Source organism: Amblyomma mixtum, chromosome 5, assembly GCF_055824585.1.
Source record: "Amblyomma mixtum isolate Tamu chromosome 5, ASM5582458v1, whole genome shotgun sequence".
Classification (NCBI taxonomy): domain Eukaryota; kingdom Metazoa; phylum Arthropoda; class Arachnida; order Ixodida; family Ixodidae; genus Amblyomma; species Amblyomma mixtum.
In genome coordinates this window covers 159,943,980-159,959,202 of record NC_143016.1, presented here as the reverse complement: position 1 = coordinate 159,959,202, position 15,223 = coordinate 159,943,980, and the positions used below count along the sequence as shown (strand labels likewise).

The 15,223-nt window shown below is 47.0% G+C and overlaps 1 long non-coding RNA gene across 1 annotated transcript; it reads left to right on the top strand.

The window, feature by feature from the left end:
- The first annotated feature begins 12,797 nt into the window (after positions 1–12,797).
- Positions 12,798–14,122, top strand: LOC149344297 (uncharacterized). Its single transcript, XR_016282763.1, has 3 exons — positions 12,798–12,974; positions 13,398–13,493; positions 13,889–14,122. It is a non-coding gene; the product is annotated as an uncharacterized LOC149344297 (long non-coding RNA).
- Positions 14,123–15,223: the final 1,101 nt, after the last annotated feature.

Genomic DNA, 15,223 nt, shown 5'->3' with positions numbered 1-15,223 from the left:
CGTCATCTTCCACTCTTTCTCTACCTTCTCGGAACAACTTGCGCCACTCAAAAGCATCTGATCTACCCATGGCAGCATCACCGTAGGCCTGCTTAATCATGTCGTGAGTCTCTTTGCCCGTTTTACCAAGTTTTACACAAAATTTTATCGCGTATCGCTGATCTAGTAAACGCTCCATGATTCTGCGTGACGAAGCGCTTCGACAGGGGTCCACACTACAAGCGACCTCCTCTCTTCAACGGCCGAGAGCTGACTGGCGATTTTCCCCAGCATTCCCAATATCCCCCTTCAGCGATCCTGCACGCGCAGACCGCCTTTCGCCCGCCCATTCGCCCAGGAAAAAACCAGTCCTACTACTTTCAAAACAGACCCTGTATTTCGCGCGACGACATGAAATAGCACATATCTCTTCCTTGACTTTGGGATCCCCAACCGATGCTTGAGGAGCTCATTGTGCTCGCAAACTTAAACTGAGCACAGCAGTTTGAAGGGAGGAAGGATTAACTCGGAGATCATTCTTTGCGCAGCCAGCAATCTGGAAGGTCCAATGCGGACTTGCATGCTTCCTAGACAAATTCGAGTTGCTTAAAGTCCACAGAAGAGGGTACGATCTGCAAAACTCCATACACATCTATACAGAGAAAAAGAAGATTCCGCAAGTATGGCAAGTTAAGATCATTGGCATGTGCATGCAGCGTAGCTGTCGTCTGCCAAACACCAAAGCGCAGATCACGAGGTCGATATCAAGAATTTCTTACAGAATACGAAATTTGAAGGGGGAGGACACATTTAGGCTGGTAGAAACTTTCGTGGTAAGTAGGATTCTATACAGTGTCCCCTACCGAACAGCGATCGAGCAGGAGAAGGAACAATTCGAGGCAGTCATTAGGAAAACCTAGAAATGGACTCTCGTACTGCCAGTGAATACTTGACGGAAAAATTTCTTAAATTGGGCATAAACAACACAGTGCAAGAACACATCGAGGCCCACCTCGCGCAGAATATGGCTTATGCAGAGATGAACACTCAAACGCGCAGGAATGCGCTTCGCGTATTGGGGATGAGGAATACTTGTAGTGAAATCAACAGCACGCAACAAGTGCCGAAGGAAATTAGGGTAATCGTTGAGGTCAGCCCGATTCCAAAAAACATGCACCCAAAAATACACAAGGTCAGAAGAAGGGCAAGATAGGAAGCCCACGAAAGTTGTTTCGAAGGGTTAAAAGACGTATTATAGGTCGGCACGGCGACATACAAAGAACAATACGGTGGTTGAAAAGAAGCTCAGGGAAATCAACTTCGCATCGATCAAAAGCAACAACATTCTAGAAGCTGAAGAAATGGTAGTCTCACTCATCACCCACGAGGGCGAGGACACCACTAAACAAATAATTACAGACTCGCAAGAAGCGTTCAGAACGTACAGCACTGGAGGCATATCCACTGCGCCCATGTGCACACCAAAAGCGAGAAATATGTCCTTTACGAGATGCTTTATCAAGTCATGTGGACACCAGGTCATGAAACTGTTAAAGGGAGCCAAAGTGCTAACGCCAACTCCCGAGCACTCACCAACCGGGATCACAACGAAGGGGAACTGGGCACAGTAACTACACGATATGGAACCACCTTAGAACATCAAAAAGCCCTCAGGAGGGCCTACCCCCCTCCCCACAAAGACCTTAGTAGAGAGCAGTCGGTTGCCTGGAGACAACTGCAGAGTGATGCTTAATCTGAGTATGCTCAGAAAAATCTATCCGACAAAATATAAGATGTAATGCCGGCTGTGGGGGGAACACCCAACGCTTTACCACGTTAAATTAGCCTGTCAGGAAACACAGGCAGCGCCAGTAAACACACCAACACCGGAGCAGTGGAAGACTGCACTGTCCAGCTCAAAGACTGAAGAGCAGCTCAAGCTGGTAGAAAGATACCGCAAGACGGCAAAGGCCACTGGAGCCCTGGCTCCACCTTCGCCAGAGAATCCCTTTGCGACAGTACAGTTTTTCTCTCTCTCAGCGTTTTTGGATGGGCTGAGAGCTCTGCTTGAATAAATAAATAGCAGCGCAAGGAGACAAGGACAAGAAGAGACAACAAGGACGGCGCCGTCCTTGTTGTCTCTTCTTGTCCTTGTCTCCTTGCGCTGCTATTTATTTATTCAAGTCATGTACCAACACGCCCAATTTTCCGCGTTAATAGAGCTCTGCTCTTTCGCTGCCATCTTTAGCTTCTGATCCCAAGGTCGCGTGTAAACCTCGGCTTAGGCGACCGTACTTCTATGGAGGCCAAGTACAAAATCTTTTCTGTGCTGCGCAATGTTAGCGCACGTTCGCGAAGCCTATTGTCTTAGAAACCTATTAAGTCTCAATTAACCCAGATCTTGCACTACAGCGTGCTTCATAGCCTGAGTCGCTTCGGGGTGTTCAAAACACCGCTATCCAACTCTTTACTGGTCCCTCCCAATTTTTTTTCCATGGCCGCTAACTGCCTCTTCTCCTATTTCAATTGAATGCTTTGAACAACTACGTAATATCACTTAGACAGGTAGAACATAGACGAGAAAGTCTCGCTACCTTCAGCTAGTTCTCCCCCTTAATTTATCGGATACCAGTACCCTATAAGGCGAGCCCAGAAACCGTTCCAACAAGATTTGATAGAATTCAAGCTGTCGTCAGTATGTGAAAATGGTTCAACAATCTGACGAGTAAAAACACGATGCCGATAATGAAACGTCTTGCTAATAACGGACGATTTTTGCAATGACATTTTCTAATGCAACACTTCCGTAGTGTTAGCGCTACTCGATATAGTGGTTAGCGCAACCAAGTCAGCATATTTCATGTATATTAATGGGATGCTGACAGGTCATGGGTCAACAATTTGACGCGTTAAAAAGCGAGGATAACAGGGAAGTCTCTCAATGAATGTGTCTTTGAATGTGGAGACGCGTTTTCTTAAGATACATTCGAATGCACCGCTGCGCTAGTATTGACGCTGATACAAATAATTGTTATTCCAGCCTCCGACCTTCATCTTTGAGCACTCTCCGTGTGACTGGGCCAGGCAGGAAATGGCTCACAGAGAGGAGATTTCAGGTTGGTGCAGCACATGGTTCATGCAGCACAGTCTTCTGAACTAAACGGGCATGTGCCGCAACACTAGGCATGTCATCGACATCTATGTGAGTGCTCATTTGCTTTACTTTTCCCTATTATTCGGTTACCTTAGTGAGAATATCTTGTTTTGAAATTGCAATTCTGCAATCGTATTCTATCGATAAATCGTTGCCTATCGGCAAAGTGCCTGCTTAGATAATACGCGGCTGAATTCTCAGTGAGTATTCCGTTAAAATACATGGCTTATGGGTATTTGATGGTTATATGATTGTGAAAAGATTGCCATAGGCTTTTTAAAACTGTTCTCGGGGCGAAGTAAGTTGCTGTAGTTGCCCCAATCAAAAATCGAACTAAAGGATACAAACATTTCTAACTCGGCGTTGCGGCCGCTCTAATATAAGTAAGTCTCTTTTTCCTTGAGGTATTTTAGTCGCAGTCAACTCAAGTTTGCTTAAAACTAAGTAAAGTGGGTTGCTTAACGCAGGCGCATGGGCGGAGGCATCGGGTGGGAACAGGGCTTTTCGCGATGGCGCCACAACGGTCCGTAAGCATAGTTAAGTCTCCCTGAGCATGTTATATACACTCCGTAAAAAAGTTATCGCTTTCAGAATGATAGGCGGAAGCAAGAGGCCGGCGTACATAGTAGCTGAAAAAAAGATAAGCTAAAAGCAATCTGTTTCTTCTTTTCCATCTGCTTTTCCTGAACAAAACCTGCACTTTTGCGCCACCTTGATTACATGTTTCAGGAATCGCTGGCTCTTACCGGAGCCGTGCCGAAAACAGGCGCCTGGAACAGCTTGATAGTCGCTAGATGTTTTCGCTGCCACGTTCAGAAACGCCATTGTTTTATTTTCCATTATACCAGCGCCAGCGTAAGCTCGCAATCGCATACCTCACGGTATGTGCTTCCGGCATGCTACTTAGGTTTGCTTTCTCCCAAAGTTTCACTGCGTTTTCAGCGTATAGAGCTCTCTCCGTCTCACTGTTACTTATCGTTGTTGAGGTAGATGAGGCAAGGTCATGTTCATGTTGTAATGCAAATCATTGGGGGGGGGGGGGGGGCATTTTTTCTTTGTTCATTTTGGTGTTGCGACTGAACGCGCGTTTCTTTATGAAGGCGCCGTTGGTAAAAGCGTGAATCTTTTTTGAGGCTGTGCTTCTACTGCTGCGGGGAACATAGTGAGATGGTGAAGCTTTTCGAGGTAAACAACGTTTCATTTCTAAGAAATAGGAGCCTGCTGCGAATGCTTTCCTGGAATTCCACGGGGTTCTCTCTCAATATAAAACGGGCGTTGTTATTTCTTGCGTGTTCTTGTGCGCACTGGCGCTCACCTTGAAGCAGTGCGCTGAGTTCATAAGCTGTTTTTCTTTTCTTCTCTTTTTTACTTCCAAAGCAACGCCTTCCTGTGAAATAGGACTGGAGGCATGCCTTACTAGACAAATTTAGTGTAGGGACTTACCCAGCAATTCTGGGCGAGAGCATTTTTCAACGGGAACGAGTCTATGACCGCAGTTTTTCGTATATTGATTAATGCCACTATCACGAACAATATAACTGCTTATCTCCCCTCGGCAGGTTCGCACTTTTGCTATTAACGTTTTTGCTGTCGGCAAAAACGTTCCCCATTGCTTTTCTATGCACTCTTTCCTACTCGATGGGAGCGACTGAAAAGTCTCTAAAAGGAAGATTTTGATACACAACGAAACAATCTACCATTGCATTTAATGTTTCCATAACAGTACTTGCAATATTCCAATATTCGAAATTTTTTTCCAAGAATGTTTGACTTGAGCTGCTCCTATATCAGATTTGTGTAGCATGAATTGTGAGAAATAGTTTTTAGCCCGTTTAGCTGTAGCTTTCTAAGCTTAATTATTCAGAATAATAAAAACCTTGGGAGGAAGTGTAACTAAACTTGTGCGTTCACACACTCGTGAAATCCGGTACTTCCGGCCACTACTTTCGACCAGATAAGAACGGGGCGGCTAAGGCCCAGGGTACACCAAAAAGCGTGCCTTACTTGAATAGTTACGGGAACGATTGATAATATATTTTAACGTATAGCAAGAAACCTGCAGCGTCGAAGTCTACAACGCTGCTGTGGGTAGGAGGTGGGCAGAGAGCGCGAGCTGGAGGCAACCAATCTGTTCTTTTACTAATTCATGAATCGACGCGATGCGGTGCAGTTCAGCTAGAATGGAAGTCATAGAAAGAGTAGGCACAGTTATGACAGCGCGAGACAGCTACTTTTAAAGATATGGTCAATCATGCAGTTTGTCGTAATATGGCTTGATCACAATCATATGTTCTATTTAAGTACGGGTCGACCGTTTTTATGAGCGATCAGGGCCTGCGAGAGCCTGTGCGTACAACACTTATGTGGCGGACAGCTTTGTATTTGTTGAAGTATCTGCGCAGCAACATTTCAGAAAGTCCGCGGCGGCGAACAAATGTCCAAACGCACATGAAGTCGCCTGGCACGTAGCTGACAGATTTAATTCTGTGGTCATATGAATTTGAACGATGAATTCTTTTCTCTGCCAGTTGCAGCGCCTCTCACCACGCTGAACAAAGGTGTGGACGTGAGGGCAATGCCAGTCTGAGAGAAGTGGTCAACGGGCAACATCGCGTCCAAGTGACTAGTCGCTTAGCGTCTGAAGACAAGCTGGAAGGGGTTCAGTCATGTCTCCCGAAGCGCGGTGTTGTATTCAAGCTTTACATACAAAACTAGATGTTTTATGTTCTATGTTTATCAACACTCATCGAAAGCATGTCAGTTTGCGGTCGGGTGAGTCACTCCCCCAACAAGACGCTCGGCAGGTGTTAAAGCGTCGCGCGTCCATGAGAGGCACCGCGGTCCAGATTATGCGGACCGTGAAACCAGTCCCATGTCTAGTAACAACGACAGGAGGCGCATGATAAGGGACACTGCGTTACGTGATCAGCAGTGCCTTCGACAAGTCACGTGTACGTGCTGTTAAGTGCTGGTCGCTACGATTACCAAGCGTTTGTCCGGCGAAGATGTCGGAAAAGGACCAAGTAGGTCCATGCTCACCGCGTCGAAAGGAGTCTTTGGCAGGTCGGCGGGCTGAACAAATCCGGTCGGATTCAATGCTGGGCACATCAGACATTGGCAGTGAAGTGTTCTTAAGCCGGCCCATAACGTCGGGACGAACCTGAACGAACAGTGCCTTTGCCTAATCCACAGGAGTCTAAGGTTGAATTTCTTGTGCCTGGCGGCCAGTGCATCGTGAGAGGCACTCAAGATATCTGGACGCAACTCTGATGACGAAACAGGTTGGCAAGCTCCTTTCTTGTTGGCAAGTTTTCGCCAGTAGAGGACGTTACATTGCAGAGTGCAGGCCTGAAGCCCATGATAAAAAACACGTTAAGTGAGCGCGTCGATGGATTACAGGTAATGTAGGGGCGGTGCTTACTACGGATGCGTCCTCTGGAGCTACGCCTCTGGGTTTCACTACCAGCACCAGGAAAAGGAAATCATCGCTGGTTTCTACAGGATGCATGGCAAAGGTTGCATGCTAGAAACAATACGCATCCTTAATTTTACGTCCCGATTTGTATACTACTTTACATCGTTTTCTTGCGAGTGAAAGCTCCACTAAACCAACCGTCCTGAAGGATCTTTGAGGCTCGCCATCGAGCATAAGTTGTAGTGGTTGCTTAGTGCGAGAGGGTCTTCCATTGAGCTGCGATCGGAACTTGCTGACGGCCCTTATTAGTGCAAGACATTCTTCACCAGTCATAGAGTAGTAAGTATCGGCGTGCGTAAGTGTTCGGCTGGGCGCAACTGATGACCCGATGCCACACTATCATTACCGCACCAGGTCAAACGCAGCTGGCAAAAGTGTAAACGTTAGTAGCAACGAGTTCATCGAAATGGCCGTATTCGGAGTACTTTGTCGATGGCTGCGAAGCTCGTGAAAAGCGCCCTCTCGTTCACTTCCCAGAGAGAGCGGCGTGTTGTGTATAGTCAGTAATAATAACGTTTCGGCGATTAGTTAGTCGCGGAAAACCACAAACGGCAGCGGTCTTTTCAGGGTCCAGACTAACGCCTTGTGCGTTGACAGTGTGACCTAGGAGACGCAGTTCCTCAAAGCCAAAATGATATTTCGTGGCTTTTATCTTGACTTGCGTATCTTGTAGGGCTTATGGCACACCACGCAAGCGTGTCAAGCGCTGGGGAAAGGTAGTTGAAAATATATGGACGTATTCCCTTTAAATCAGGCACGGCTGCTGCTTCAAATCGGATAGAACTCGGTCCATCACACGTTGAAACGTGGCTGGTACTAAGCACAGACCGAATTGGAGCAGGTTCATAAACTCACTGAAAACTTTGGCGTCTGAGAAGCCGTATTCTCCCTGTCTCTCTCATCTTCTTCTCTGTCGTCTTGTTCTCTCTCGCAGTAACTGCTCTTCATATCCAGTGGCAAGATCTGCCGTCCCGCAGTCATTCTAGTCCGTCATCAATCCTGGGAAGTGGGTCAACGTTCTTTGTGGTCATGTTTTTAAGTTTCCAGTAATCAACATTAACATAGCGTGGGGTCTTTCTTTTTGGCAAGGAACACTGGTGAACCCCATGCGCTGGTAGACTGCTGCATAACGTCATCTGCAAGCACTACGGTGATCTGAGTGTTAATGGCTTCTCGTTCCTTCGAGGAAACTGGGTATGGGCGAGGCAGACAGGTCGCGTAGCCTCATAGGTAATGATCGGTGCTTGGCTACTGGAGTTGGTCCGAACATCGAGTGAGTGGTGAAGCAATCTTCAAAATCTGTTAAGAGGTCGGAAAGGAGATTCTTCCCAACCAATGGCAAGTCTGAGTTTATTTTGAAGGACTGAAGAACGCGACGAGTCCCAGCGTCGTCTTCAAGGGATTGATACGCGGCTCATACACCTTGGAGCTCAGCTACGACTTGGAGGAAGTCTGCAATCGAGCCTTTCATAAGGTGCAGAGACGCGTTTTCAAAGTTTGTGATAAGGACAAGGGTGCGCTGGTCACGTAGTTCGACGACATCTGTGGCAACTGCAAGTCCCTTCTGAAGCAGCAGTGGATCGAATATCACCATTCGTCCTCCATACCATCGTAGTATTGGTATTTTAGTATGCGACACCATGATGCGACAGTGACGTCAATCTCGACGATAAACAGAAATCAATCACAGCGCCGCTCACTTGAAGAGGTCGATCTGCACGATCAATTCTCTCGAGCACTCAGTACGTACAAGTGCCCTGGTGTACGTGTAAGACACATGCTGACCTTAGCTCTGCCCGTGCACACAGGGGGACTTAGTGGCCTCCAGCAGTACGAATGCGGGCCCACTCTACCAGAACCTTCTTCAATTATCGTGTGAATGCACTGCTCAATCATTAAGGAATAATCAGCATCGATATCGAGTAAAACAGTCACCTGAGTTCAGTGTTCCCTTGCTAGGCTGTTGAACATTACTTTGGTTTTCTGCATGTTAATTCTTAGCCCCACCGTTCTGCTCTGCCTGTCTAACTGATTGATCATGTTTTGCAGTTCTTGTCCTGCAAAGCATGATCAACTGACAAAGGACAGGGTTAATTGGAGAGACATGGCAGAGGCCTTTTCCCTGCAGTGGGTGTAGTCAGGCTGATGATGATGATGAATTCAGTGAATGGTCACACCCGAACCGGGCGCAGCGTATCCCATACTCTCGCTACCTTATTCCGTCCAGGTATCGTCGGCTCGGTGATTTCGCTTTGGAAGACTTTGCCTGGTCCCGTGCTGGGCGTCCTTGTCTCGTGAGGTCGAGGATTTTAGTTTTCCGCGTGAGCGCTCGGTGAACGACGGCCAGGGGAGCTGGTCAGGTGGTGGGACCTTGGTGAGCTGTAGCGGATGGACGAAGGCGATCGGGATTCGCGGTTTCCGGAATGAAGGAGGCTCTGGCGCGCCCACGCACACTGTGCAATCTCATCTGGTCATTTGCTTCTCCGAGCACAGCGTGCGTTGGGTCCGAAACCGTGGAGAGCCACTCGGCGGTGCGGACATGCTCGGAGGCTGTGACCGGCCTCCTCACAGGGAACGCAGAGAGGACGGCTGTCCGGCTTACGCCAGAGATCAACCTTCTTATGGAGTGATATAGGTAGAGCAGATGTTTGATAAGGACCGATTTGGTTCACAGCAGACATCGGGTTAGTAGTCGCGTACCAAATAGCCGGATACAGTACAAATGCGTACTTATAACTGTCGTCGGACACCAGACATCGGGAAGAGGACGTTGTTAGGCAGCCTGGCGCACCTAGTTCCTAAAAACGTCGGTCAGTTGTGCAAGATACGGCGTACTCCGAGGCAGAGAGAACCGTTGGAGTTCTTTCCGGGCATTGCAACGAATAAGCTCGCACAAGGCGTCCGCAGTGCCGCCTAGTTGTGATGAAAAAGCATCAAGCGCTAGGCGGCTCACATCCCGATTGTATTACGGGGCCAGTTGGAGAGCTCCTGATTAACACCTCGTCGCGTCTCTTGCTCGCGCTCGTCCCGCCTACCATCTTTTTGTTGTGTCACTTGTGTAGCGCGATGAGGTTATTCAGTAGCCACTTCGCCGAGACAACTTGCTGAGGCTACCTAGGTGCCATGTATTGTACAGAAATGAACAGTATGGCATTAAAGAAACCACAAGAAGAAAGGCGTGGCATCGGTACGCACGCAATCCGAAATATACGTTGATGTTGCTTCGTTTGACGTTCTACATGTGGGCAGCTACAGCACTGCATGGCACACGCGACAGTGCAGTGCCGCTGCCAAAGCATTCGTTTATGAAGGAAAGGGGGCTTCATAATTATTCGGCGACTTCCTATCGAGATTTAATGACATGATTAGCACAAGGAAGCCATTTTTCAAGAATTCGCACTTACCCAGTTTCAGTTCGGCAGTATCACACCAACATGAGTGCTCCATGTCGACTTATGTATAGTGGAGTAATCTTGCGTGAACTTTTCTCAGCTTGGGCATAAACAAAATTGGGCCGAGTAATCTGCGACAAACAACTGAAGTCAAAATTGAAGGCGATAAACTTTATTACACGCTTTTGCTCTTTCTAACACGGCGGATGGCTTGTTTTTTTCTGAAGGTTACACTGGTAATACGCCCCGTCAAAAATAAAAAGCCCAGGTAGGTCGCTCCGTTTGGGTGCATGGCCGCGGAGCGGCTGCAGGGCCGAGTGGTGGCGTCCCTGCCCCGAGCGCGCTTGATGCTAGGGTATAGAGGGGGACGGGCAAAAACTGTGTCTTGCTCTAAGGAGGGCGACGGAGACACAGTCGCGCTGGCTGCGCTATAAGTGCAGCGTTCGTGTTACTTCTTTCTCGGCGCCTGTGCGGAGGCGCTTGCATCGGTCCAAAAGCCCGAGTCATCTTCGGCAGCTGCTCCGAAGCGGGGGTCCGCTGTGCGTGCGGCAAAGCTGCCGGAAGCGCTCGAAGATAAGCCGTGGCGGATCCTTAGACGGTTCAACTTGTTCGCGTAAGCGCGGACTGTGTGTTAAGAAACTGCAGTGGCCAAACAGATGCAGCGCATGCTTCGCCAGTGAAAAAAACAAAAACAAAAACGAAGAGAAGGCCTCATAAAGCCCGCATAGCGCTTGGCAACAAGCCATACGCTGTGTTCGATTTCTTTCGGGCTTGTTTTATGTGTTTGTTGCTAGTTCTTTCGTGACCGTTTCATTTCTATCCGTAACTTCAAGCAGCAGCTCTAAGTAACTTTCTCTGCTGCGCACCTAGTCCGCCGCGGTGGCTCCGTGGTTAGGGCTCACGGCTGATGACCCGAAAGATGGGTCGATCCCTGCCGCTACGGTCGCATTTCGATGAAGGCGAAATTATAGAGGCCCGTGAACTATGGGATGTCAGTGCACGTTGAAAAACCCCAGGTGGTCAAAATTATTCGGTGTGCTCAGCTACGACGTACCTTATAGCTGGAGTCGCTTTGGAACGTTAAACCCTATACGCTCTGAGCATTGCAGAGGTTGCGCCGCCTGTCGGCGGCGTCACGAAAGACAAGCGGGGCTTCCGCCGGGCCTTTCTCGTCTCGTTTTTACGCAGTCGAGGTTCTGGCGCATGAAAATCGCGTTCGTTCGGTGCATATGCTTCTCTTAGAGCCTGGACCATGTCTAAAAACAACTGTTGCGTAGTGGGGTGCTCGAACAGCTACAAAAGCTCCCCGGGAACGCGTTTCTACAAGTTTCCTGGCCGCCCTTACGAACAGGAGCGAAGAAAACAGTGGATCGTCGCCGTCCGGAGAAAAAAGTGAGTGCTAGCTACTCGCGTCTCGTTGCTTTTGTAATATTTACTGCAGCGCTTTCACGGTGCGGGTATGAAATGTTAATGGTGCTATTATGTATGCCCTGTCAAGCATCACCAGTTCATTTTGATTGCTGCTTTCATAGTTGTATGCGAAAGAAAGTTGCTCGCTTTTTCACGTGGCTCAACTGATCGTTTATGGCGCGTCTTGTGCACGGCGCTTTTCATCACAGCGAACGCAGCACGAATCGCATGATGTTTCACGCGTGGCTCTAGATCGTTTCCGAACTCATTATGCACCTGTGTGTTTAGCGACGCGCAAGCTATGAAGCGTTGCTACTGTGTGCATACTACTCGCTCTGGATTTTGCACAGCTGGCTCAAATTTTCGCTTTGTTACGGAATATCATTCGCTGCGTGTATTTGCGGAATTGGCATGCTGCGGCTTTTCGTATCTGCGCAAATATTGCGGTTTATAGCTGGCATGAATTCAGCATATTTGTGCTGTGTAACAGTGTTGTGGTGGTTTGATTCTTACGCGGAAAATATGTCATGATTGTGGCTCTTACTTCAGGCCACCTTGCTTTATCTTTGCATTTGTTTGTATGTAATCGGAAAGCAGCTGGTTGTAAGCTCTTGGACAGTTTTAAATATATAATCGCCTGTATTCGTTTTTGACTAACACTTCTTACAGCTTATTTGTTGACGCACGTTTGCTTTGCTTTCTTTCGAATTTAGCAAAGATGGGAGCCCTTGGGAGCCTACCAAAAACAGCAGGCTCTGCAGCCAGCATTTCGTGAATGGCGAAAAATCAAATGACCCGAGGAGCCCATCATACCTACCTACAGTATTTCCAACTGCTTACAGATGCTCGAACCCAGGGTCATCGGAGAGGTACCAAAGGTAATTCGCTTTCTGGTTGCCTTGCTGCTTTTCATTTCAACCTTGGTAATGCTAGTCAGGTAATTACATGACATAATGTTGTGAAACTTCTCGCATGATGACAGACGAGGCAAAAGTTCTGTGGTGCCAGCCTTTTAATTTAATTTGAGCTTATTGAACCACAGCTGGCTCATAAAGAGGTGAGCAATCAGGCTGGCAGGGTCTCCAGTCTTTACTCAGCTGCTTTGCATTTGTTTACTTGTCACTGAATGCTTCGCACAGGCTGCCGTGGCTCTACTGATAATGGTTTATAAATTTGTTTGGTCCACTTGAGAACGCTTTACACCAGTCTAATATCCCCAAAATCAAAAATTACCATATGTGAGGTTTCTTGTAAGTCGAGATGAAGAGTGAAACAAAGGGGCAACATTAACTACGTTGTGGCTCATTGTCAGTACGGACAAAGGTACACACTGAAATTTCTCCAAGTGTGCTTAAGAGCATGCCAAATTTGCAGGTTTGTCATGGCTAATTAGCTGCTTGCTTATATAAAAAACCCTTAGTAAGGGGCACCTACACCTTGAATCCAATATACCAACTGCAGGTTGCGGTCACGTGAGCTGCAAACAACCAGTGATCCTGCTCCAGCCGACCTTCCGGAGGAAGAATGCTCTGCACACAGTGGTTTGGAGCTCACAAAGAGGAGCGTATGTATCACTGCCCCAACTCTTACAAGCAATCTTTTGTTTTCAGCAAATTAAAAAAAGGGGAGGCATGCTGTCTATATATATTATTCTAATATTAATTGGCATTCCTTCCTCAAGGAAAGTGTTTCACCCATGCTGATCATCGTAACCCACGGCTATATACCTATCAATATTTCTCAGTATCCAGCCTGCTTTAAAGGGTTGTGTAGGGTTCAAGGCAGCTAGGACAGGCCAGAACAGAATGGAGCTCATAGACAGAGTATGAGGCAGTTTGTGAGGGGCGGAGCAGCCAGATCTTTTCTCTCTGTCTCAGTTTATTTTGTCGATGTGAAGCTTGGTTTCACTGCATTGCACTTTTGACTGCAAGTAGCAGGAAAGGTATAATTGTGTGGCAGCTTACACTACGCTCGTATATTTGTGCAGGTGGAAACACAAACAGACCCTTGCACATGGGCTTCAAGCAGTGACTTGCCAAGTATTTTTTTATGCTGTATGACAGGATGCGATGCTGAGACACAGGTAAGTGCCATTTATCTGCCACTGCAACTAATGTGCTTGATGCATTTTCCTCTCCCTGCCGTGCACACCGTGCATGGACAAAAGAGCATATATACGGAGCAATTGGACCAACCAACAGCTTCGTTTACATTGTGGTAGCATATTTATAGCTTCATTTGCATGTGCCAGTGGAGTGCATGCATGATACACCAAGCAAAATAAAATATAGTTTGCTAAATTCTATTATCTCTTTTTCCTGTCTTTCGCTGTCCTCTGTTATATGGTTTTTAAAGTAAATCCTGTTTAATTGCACATTTCTCACAAAAACAAGTACCCCCTTTTTATTTTATTGTTCTTGGTATTTGGAACATGCACGCAAGCAGCACTGAAAACTAATTTTCATCTGTTTCTAACAGGCTGTGCTTCCTTGGAAGAAAAGCTGCAGGGATGCAGCATCAGGCACATCTTTCGAAACTAGGGACTCTGCCTGTGACCCAATGAATGTGGTTGACACAGTGCCTACTTCTGGCTTCACTGGGTACCAGAGTGTGGCAGCTTGTAACCCCCCAAAAAGGGCAGAAGTTCTGACTTCCATTGCTGGCGTCTCTATTCCAGTATTTGACAAGCTGCAAAATATCCTGCTTGCTTCTGTGAATCATCAACGGCATGCTGAAGTTGTGAGCACATCAAACAAGCTTTTACTGTTTTTAATGAAGATTAAGTTAAACTTATCATACTCAGCTCTAGCAGTCTTTTTTAGTATTCATCGAACAACATGTTCCCGTCATTTCTTTCTCGTCCTGAATATTCTACACCAGAAAATGCGACCCCTCATATATTGGCCCTCAAAGGCAACAAATGAACTTGTGATGCCAGACTGCTTCAAGCCACACTACAGCCAGTGTCGAGTCATAATTGATTGCCCTGAGGTCCCTTGCTCTGCGCCAACTACAGTGCATGAAAAAGTTCTCATGTTTTCTAGTTACAAAGGCTGCTATACAGTGAAGTTTCTTGTTGGCATCACGCCAAGTGGAATAATTAGCTTTCTGTCTAGACCTTATGGTGGCCGTGCCACAGATTCCTTAATCACAACAGATAGTGGAATATTACATCTTTTGAACCCAGGTGACATTGTCTTGGCCGACAAGGGGTTTCCGCAAATAAGAAGTCAGCTGGCAGACCGTGGTGTTAAATTTCATATGCCAGTGTTTGCCCGTCCTAATGAACCATTTACTAGAGAAGAAGTTTTTGAAACTTACAAGGTTGCGACTGCTAGGATACATGTTGAGCGATGTATCCAAAGAATGAAGATTTATCGCATACTTTCTGAGAAACTCTCGGCAGACTTGGTTCCACATGCTGCAAAAATAATTGACATGTGTGGTGTGCTCACAAATCTTCAGAAGCCAATTATTAAGCTAAAAGAGCAGCCATAGATGGCAACTTTATGGGTCATCAATGCAGTGCATGTATCATATTGAGACAAGGAATTGAACACATATTTCCAGGGTCCATGCGGGTCCTTGAAAACCTTGAAAACCCTTGAATTTGGAAGAAGTGTTTTTAAGGGCCTTGAGAGTTCAGGAATTTTCATGGGGTCCTCGAAAACCCTTGAATTTTGGTGTGATGAGGGAGACGGCCGTTAAAAAATGCTAGTGTCCTTTAAATTTTTTTTTTTCACAAATTAACCCTTTGGAGATAACTTTACTGGAACTGCACCTCTGTGGCTTTGATCACCGTCCCTTCGGCAA